The following is an 8,599-nucleotide window of genomic DNA, read 5'->3' as shown; positions in this document are numbered from 1 at the left end:
ACAGAATTACACCTGGTTGAGAACCATGAATTTGTATCAAGGTTTTTGTTGTTCTTTTGCTGTTCTTATTTTATTTATCTTTTTTATTTTTAAAAACAAATTCATAGAAGATGGTGTGTTCTTTTGTCATTTCCCTCTTTTAGTGATGATGGCAGCCATCCATGAACATTTTCCATGTCCACAAAATCATTAAGGGTTGCAAAATGTGACTTTCTAGTTCTATTAATCCTTCTGGTTTTGTTTTTTGTCTCTTTTTTTAAGCTGGAATACTTCCATTAAGGGAAAGTTTCCCTCATTGATTCTTTGGTTAGTCTGAGATACAGGGTGCATAATAAGGTCAGGATAATGCTTAATTTTTTTCCTGTTACCAGTTTATGAAAGAGTAAGTTCTAGCATTCTCCAAAGGTGATCAGAACTGATGATTTTTGTTGTGTTTTGTTTTCATAATAATGACTCTGATTAAATCATACCTTATGAATTTTAATCCACTGCAGTTATTATCCCTATCAATGGTTAGATTATCTTATCTTTGACAAATGAGACCTCTTCAGTCGGACTCCTAAATCCTTTAGTTTTGATGTGACTGTGGTAGACTTTGACTACGTCCTTGATTTTTTGTATAAAGAGATGCTCTTGTATCATCCTTTATATTGCCTTCCTAGATCTAGAATCAGGCATTTCTCCAAGAAGCAATTATTCCTTTTACTAAAGTCTATTACTATTTAACTGGTAGTAACAATATTTTATTTCCTTGAACTCCTACAGAATATTGTTTATATCGCTTTGCTGGAATATTAAGAAGATGAAAAAAAAATTCACTTTTTAATTAAGTGTGTGTGGTAGCACCTCATTTTGGTCTTGATATACATTTCCCTAATGTATTCCCTTTAGCAATCCCTATAGACTTTAAAGATTGAAGACATAATACATACTATTCATCCTTTACTGTCAGCAGTTAGTAGGGTACATTGTGAATAGTCTGTGTCTCAAAAATGATTGCTATGCAAAGGAATAAATGATTTCTAGTTGAGTAGCATTAGTGACATTAACATTTGTGCTATCTGACACATCAAATGGACATATTTTTACTAACTTCCTTTCTTCTTCCCCAACATCCAAATTTAGATGCAAAGAAAGCCACCATTTTGAAAAAAAAACCCATAGATCTTCTTTGCTAAAGGAACCAAAAACACATTAAGCAGAGTAGCTATGATTTTAAGTAAAAATAAAGCTATTTGGCCACATTCAAAAAGAATGAGTCAAAGAAAATCACATTAATTTACACTACCTGTAGAACAAATTAGCAAATGTTGTGACCATCTGTGAACGACACCAGGGCCACATAAGACATGAAATTATTTAATGTGTTAAATCCATTTAAAATGTTTGTATCCTGTTAGTTCTAACATAATTACTATGTTAATTTCTGTGTGTTTTGCATATTAAACGGAGCCCACTCTGGGAAGCTAATGACCGCTATGTCAGCTTTTTATTAAATCACAAAATAAACATGCACAATCCTGCTTCCAAAGAAAATTAGTTTACTATTTCTGCCAGGGTTTAAATACTGGGTAGGCTTCGAAGATTTGACTTCCATTCGGGGTGACAGTGGGCATGTGATAGCTTCTTGATTCCTCAGATCATCCTTGAGGCAAGAGCATTTTCAAGGGGAGAGAATTCAAAAGGTTTTCTTTTTTTTTTCCCTTTTACCCTTTATTTTTAGCATTGCACAGTTATAAAAACAACCAACAGACATTTATAGTCTAGTTTTACATAGAACTATTTTAGGTATTAGGGGGTGGGGCAAAGAAATATAAAATCAAATTCCTGGGTACAAAACATTTCAATCAAGTTGGAAATACAGATGCAAGACAGTCCAGATTACACTACTTTTAAGCAAAAGTCACAAAAGCAACCAGGAAGTCCTGGCCCATTCCAGCTCCAGACTGAATATACATGTGTGTCAGATGAAGATGATAACGAATCATACCAAAACACACCAAAGACATAAAAAAGACTAAATAAGCCTGGGGACAGCAGCAGGCTCTCTGAAGAGCCTCACGGTCTTCTCCCTATAGCCTTATAAAGCAGCCTAATCTACACAGGACTTAACATAGCAGGAATTTAAGGTAGAGAACACTGCTTTAGAGACTAAAGAATATGTAGCCCATGTTTCCTCATTCACTTCTTACTCCTGCTCTGAGCAATAAACTGGGCAGGTATTTTTGTGTGATGTAAAAAGTGGTGTTGTGGGACCTCTTATGTACTTACTTTAACCTCAGCTCCATTCAATACAGGCATACTTCGTTTTATTGTGCTTTCCTTTATTTTGCTTCACAGATATTGCATTTTTTTTTACAAATTGAAGGTTTATGACAACCCTGCATGGAGCAAGTCTATTGGCACCATTTTTCCAACAGCATTTGCTCACTTAGGGTCTCTGTGTCACATTTTGGTAATTCTCACAATATTTCAATTTTTTTCATTATTATTATATTTGTTACAGTGATCTTTGATCAATAATCTTTGTTACTATGCAAAGATCATAGATCTTAGATCATAGATCACAGAAGGCTCAGATGATGGTTAGCATTTTTAGTAATAAAGTATTTTTTAATTAAGGTATGTACATTTTTTATACATAATGCTATTGTACACTTAATGAACTACAGTACAGTATAGTATAAACAACTTTTATATGCACTGGGAAACCAAAGAAATTGTGACTCGCTTTATTGCAATATTTGCTTTGTTGCAGTGTTCTGGAACCAAACTCACAATGTCTCTGAGGGATGCCTATATATGTAATATACTCTCAGGTATGTCTCTGAGTCTTAGTTTCCACTTGTATAAAATGGAACCAATACTAAATCTGTCATATTGCTAACGCAAAATCAGGAGAGATGAGTTTTGGAAAGAACAAAGTCCTATGTCTGGCATATGGAATGTGCTTTATACATACATAATTTATATATACTTAAGTTATAATTACTATATATAATTAGTAGAAATCTTTTAGGGGTTCAACAGTGTCTAGTTTTTGTTTGTTTATTTGTTTGTTTTAAATTTTAATTCCAGGCAGGCAGACCATGGATCATCTCAGTTTCTAATAGTAAAGAAAAAGCAGTAACAATATTAAATTATAATAAATTAAGATATTTTATTGAATTCTAATGGAGTTCTAAAATATAAAAATTAAACCATTAATTATATATTTTATTTTATTAGATATTAGTATTTTATTATTTAAATAACAAACTATTTGCCATCTGCTGTAATCTTTAATTTTCAAACATATATGTTTTCTCATTTGGTCTTAAAAAGAAATACTGAATTATAAAGTGAGAACAGGTATTAATATATGTATCCTGAAATCCACAATGGTTAAAGGAATAGCCTAAAGACCAAAGTTAGTTGGTGAAAAAGTCAGAACAAAACCCCAGATCTCCTTTCACCAACCAGATGGTGACTTTCCTAAGGATCGTTGAATATAAGTATTGTTTTATCCCTTTTGATTTCTCCTTTATTCCTTTTTTGGTTGCTTGCCCTTGAAAACTGAAAAATTCAGCAGGTTAAAGGAAAGCTTTCAAACTGATATGCATCTCTAGTGCCAATGATGAGCTTAAAACTTGTTAGGTTTTTCATTAAATTTTTACATAAAACTATCCTAAAGCTTTTACACTAATAAAAAAGTGCTTATTAATTTTTGTTGACTCAGGATCATTATTATTTTCATCAGTGATTACCCTCAGCTATAATAAAGTGGTGCCTGAAGGCAGCATTCCCCAACATGGATTCTGAAGATGTATTATGAAGCCTTTCTGGAGGACTGCATGCAAAATTAGCCAACCTTTTTCCAATGTTTTCAGAGGATTTGGCTCATACCCACTAGCACAATTTTCATAGCATCGTTGCTATTCAAGTTATTGAAATTCTGAAGAGGCATTCATTAATTGTGTGATCTTTGGCCAAGTCAATCCATGTTCTTAACACTCAGTCTCCTGATCTGTGAAATGGGGAAAACAATATATTTTTTATTGAATCTGTTGAGGATTTAGAAGATAAATTATGCAAATTATCTGGCATAAGACCTAGCGTTTAGTAAATTCTTAGCACATTTAGGTATCCTTTACCTCTGTATCCTAAATTAACTCTTTTAATGCTGTTTTTAAAAAAATGAGTAAGTAAATCAATTTTATTGGTCATTAAAATTGCTGGATAAGTAAATTCTGAACAATTACTGACTGCATTATTCTAATCAATGCATTCTTGTATATATCAGCATAGCAGTAAATAATATAACAAGATTTATTCATTTTTTCCTGACCGTTTGTCCCATTACTCTAGATACCTTAAATATACCTCACCTCTCCTCTCCACCACTTTACCAAATACTTCTGTCTCCAGAGCTGATCTCACCTATGCTTCCCTAAGGAGTCATGGAGATGTTCCTTCTCAGACGTACAGAGATAAGACTACAGATCAGTCTTAGCAGACACTCTCGTCTCTTACATCTATAACTGCCCTGCTATCCATGAACATAATGTTGTGACTAAATTATTTTTGACCTCTGGAAAATTATTTCCCAGCAGACTTTTTGGTAGCTCACATAAAAAAAGAAAAAACACCTGACAAACCCTCCCTACTGGTTGCTTAGACAGAACTGTATCCTGAGTAAATACATTTAAGGCGTAAACTGAAAATATCCTTTTAAAGTCTCCCCCTTTATTCACAGGTGATGCTCAATATTCATAAGGCAATGTGCTCATGGAACTTGTAGTGACCAATTGACTCAGTTTATCTGGGACTGGGGGCACTGCTGGGACATGTGAATTTCAGTCCCTAAAAGTAGGAGAGTCTGGGGCAAACCAGAACAGGTTGGTCACTGTATTTGGAAATGGCCATAACGTAGATCTTTTCAGTGCATCCTACTTATCATCATTTGATTAATTGTATATTTATTATCTAGGTCTTGTACTCCATCACACCTTCCCCAGGATGTAACCTCACTGAGAACAGAGACTGTGTTTTAGTCACTCATGACAGCCATGTTAGTCACTGGGTAGGTTCTCAAAAAATGTTTATTGAAGGAAGGAAAGAACGGAGGGAAAGAAGAATGAAGGGAGAGTAGCAAAAAGAAAGAAGAAATGGAGGGTTGTTTATGGCTGCCTGTTTATCTGTCTCATTTTGGGCACAATTAATGGAAATTTATATATACAGTCATCAAGGCGAAAACCCTAGAACCCTAAGATTTTTTTCGAGACTGTAGACACTGAGTGACTCCCTGAAGTCTAGAGCATTGGCATGCAAGAGCTTCCTATAAAACCACTGACACCATGACTGCAAGTACTGAAAGATGTTAAAAATTTCAAAAAGTCATACTTCATTGTTTGAAAACGTCATAGGCGATAAAAATGAGATTTATCTGCATCTGCTGTCTTATAAGCCTAAGATTCAGACTGATATATAATCATTGCTAATGCTTTCTGTTCAACCACACACTGCTTAACTCTGTCATGTTTATTTTCTCCTGACTGAAATATTCAATCCTGTATTACATTTGCTTCAGCTTGTTTTCCCTGGATCTGTGACAGGGCTTTAGATTATCCAGGCTAATTCTAAAAGGAAGTGACTGTGAGCTCCAATTACAGATGAGACAATGGTTCAAATTCAGTGGCATGGCATCTGTGGCCCTTCAGTATTGGTAGCTGAACTACTTCTCAATCTGGTTTCTTTACTCCAAGGCAGATGGGTAAAGCTTCAACCACATAGAACTGCTCTCTTTTCATGAGTGGTCTACCCCACCTTGCTTTGGCAAAGGGACCTCTTTGTTCTCTTCAACCAAGGGAAAACTTTTCATAGTATGTCCTTCTTTGAAGCCATCAGTCAAAAGTGGTCAGCCTTTGTCCAAAATCACTGCGGTTTTTAATATACTAAATTGAAATTATTATTTATTTCTGTCTTATTCACTGGACTATGAGTGCCATAAGGACAGAGACTTCCATATGCATCTTTAAATCCTGGCCATCTAGCACAAGTTTTGCTACGTGTACAATATGTATATATTTATTAAATAAACATCAACAAACAACGCTGCATGAGTGTCTATAAAACAAAAACATTATTAATTGTAAGGCATAAAAATACTAAAAATCTTACAATCTTATTTTTTACTCTTGTTTGTCATTTTACCTAATTTTTTATCATTATTATTATCAATTCTATAAATTTTTCAAAGTTAAACTGCTATTATTAAAAGAGCCAAATAAATGTGCCTAATCACAAATTTTTCTTTCAAATTAGATTTTTAAGATACAGACCTAGATAAATAGAAAGAAACTTGCACCACAGCTATAGCACTTTATCTTTGGGAAACTCACTGCATAAAGTAGGATTTTCAATGTGTTTTTCTTGAGCTTTTCCTGTGAAACAAGCTACCATATGGGCTAGTCATAGTAAAGGTTTTGCAATCTCCTTTCGAAGTTGACTCTTTTCAAATTTACTGCAGTACCATAAAAATTTCAGACATCAGACTCAGTTTGGTGCAGTTTTAGACAGGCAAGGGTTTACACAAAGATGCTGGGCTATAAGTCTACAAAAGTGATATGAACGTAAGTAAACCCTGTTTTTACACAAGTATTCTAAACTCCCTATATCCCCTAAGATTCAAAAGTGGCTGTTTAACATAGTAATAGTGTGGCTTTGGACAAACCAGTGAAACTATGTAAGCCACAGTTTGCTCTTCTGTAAACCACTACAAATGATACCTCCAGTGCAAGGTTTCCAGAAGATAAACAAAATATAACATAAAATTCTTTTTTGCCGAGCATATGTGCTCAAACAATGATGGTTTACTTCTTTCCTCCATTTGTTCCTGGAATTTTACACCACTGCCTTTCCTATAAATGATGTTCCTCATATTTTCCATGCTTGGAATTTGGTGTCTCTTATATGTTATTTAGAAAGGCAACCTCTGTCCAATTTCCTTGTTATTTTGCCTGAGATAATTCCCTGCTCTCTGGTTTTGGCCTCTGTCTTCCTAGTCTTATTATCAAGCAAACTATATACACGATAATATAAGAACTTTTTTGCTTATATGCTATTTCCTTCCTTTTCTATGCTAGACAATTTAATCTTTATTATTTCAGAGTAAAGCTACTGTAGGAGAGCAATATGCACTGTTTTTTCAAACAGTTAACTTACATTCTTATCTAGGTTGTATGCCCCTGGAATGGCAAAATCATTCTGCCAACCCATAGGGTTTGGCCCTGTGCTGGCCGTACAGTAAGTTTTTGACACTTTATTTTTTAATATTGACTACTGTGGCAGTTCTCAATGAGTAAGAAAATGAGTATGAAGGTGCACACACACACTTTTTTTCTGTGTTGGCATCTTAAATATGACCTGAGAAATGGGAAATAGGGAAATGTCAGTCTGTTAAACACAGCCATAAATGGTTGTCAAAATCTGCTGTATCAGGAGAAGCTTCAAGATGGCGGAAGAGTAAGACGCTGAGATCACCTTCCTCCCCACAAATACATCAGAATACATCTACATGTGGAACAACTCCTACAGAACACCTACTGAACGCTGGCAGAAGACCTCAGACTTCCCAAAATGCAAGATAATCCCCACCTACCTGGGTAGGGCAAAAGAAAAAAGAAAAAACAGAGACAAAAGAATAGGGACAGGACCTGCACCTCTGAGAGGGAGTTCTGAAGGAGGAAAACTTTCCACACGCTAGGAAGCCCCTTCACTGGTGGAAACGGGGGGTGGGTCGGGGGGAAGCTTCGGAGTCACAGAGGAGAGCACAGCAACAGGGGTGCAGAGGGCAAAGCGGAGAGATTCCCGCACAGAGGATCGGTGCCGACCAGCACTCACCAGCCCGAGAGGCTTGTCTGCTCACCCTCTGGGGCGGGCGGGGGCTGGGAGCTGAGACTCGGGCTTCAGTCGGATCCCAGGGAGAGAACTGGGGTTGGCTGCGTGAACACAGCCTGAAGGGGGCTAGTGCGCCAAAGCTAGCCGGGAGGGAGTCCGGGAAAAAGTCTGGAGCTGCTTAAGAGACAAGAGACTTTTTCTTGCCTCTTTGTTTCCTGGTGCGCGAGGAGAGGGGATTAAGAGCGACGCTTAAAGGAGCTCCAGAGATGGGCGCGAGCTGCGGCTATCAGCGCGGACCCCAGAGACGGGCATGAGATGCTAAGGCTGCTGCTGCCGCCGCCACCAAGAAGCCTGTGTGCAAGCACAGATCGCTCTCCACACCTCCCCTCCCGGGATCCTGTGCAGCCCGCCACTGCCAGGGTCCCGTGATCCAAGGACAACTTCCCCAGGAGAACGCATGGTGCGCCTCAGGCTGGTGCAACATCCCGCCGGCCTCTGCTGCTTTCGACAAAATTCTACAGCCATTTATGATAAAAACCCTCCAGAAAGTAGGCATAGAGGGAACTTTCCTCAACATAATAAAGGCCATAGATGAGAAACCCACAGCCAACATCGTCCTCAATGGTGAAAAACTGAAACCATTTCCACTAAGATCAGGAACAAGACAAGGTTGCCCACTCTCACCACTATTATTCAACATAGTTCTGGAAGTTTTAGCCAC

At 36.9% G+C, this 8,599-nt stretch overlaps 1 long non-coding RNA gene across 1 annotated transcript in view; it reads left to right on the top strand.

Moving 5' to 3' along the window:
• Positions 1-7,940, top strand: part of LOC309617228 — a 39,809-nt gene extending 31,869 nt beyond the window's left edge. Inside the window, exon 3 of the long non-coding RNA XR_014237816.1 lies at positions 42-7,940. This is a non-coding gene — a long non-coding RNA (uncharacterized lncRNA). The remainder of the gene's footprint in view (positions 1-41) is intronic.
• Positions 7,941-8,599: the final 659 nt, after the last annotated feature.

The sequence above is a fragment of the Balaenoptera borealis genome (genome assembly GCF_965194805.1).
Source record: "Balaenoptera borealis genome assembly, chromosome: 19".
Taxonomy (NCBI): Eukaryota; Metazoa; Chordata; class Mammalia; order Artiodactyla; family Balaenopteridae; genus Balaenoptera; species Balaenoptera borealis.
Note: the sequence above shows the minus strand (reverse complement) of the source record. Positions and strands in the feature narration are given on the sequence as shown.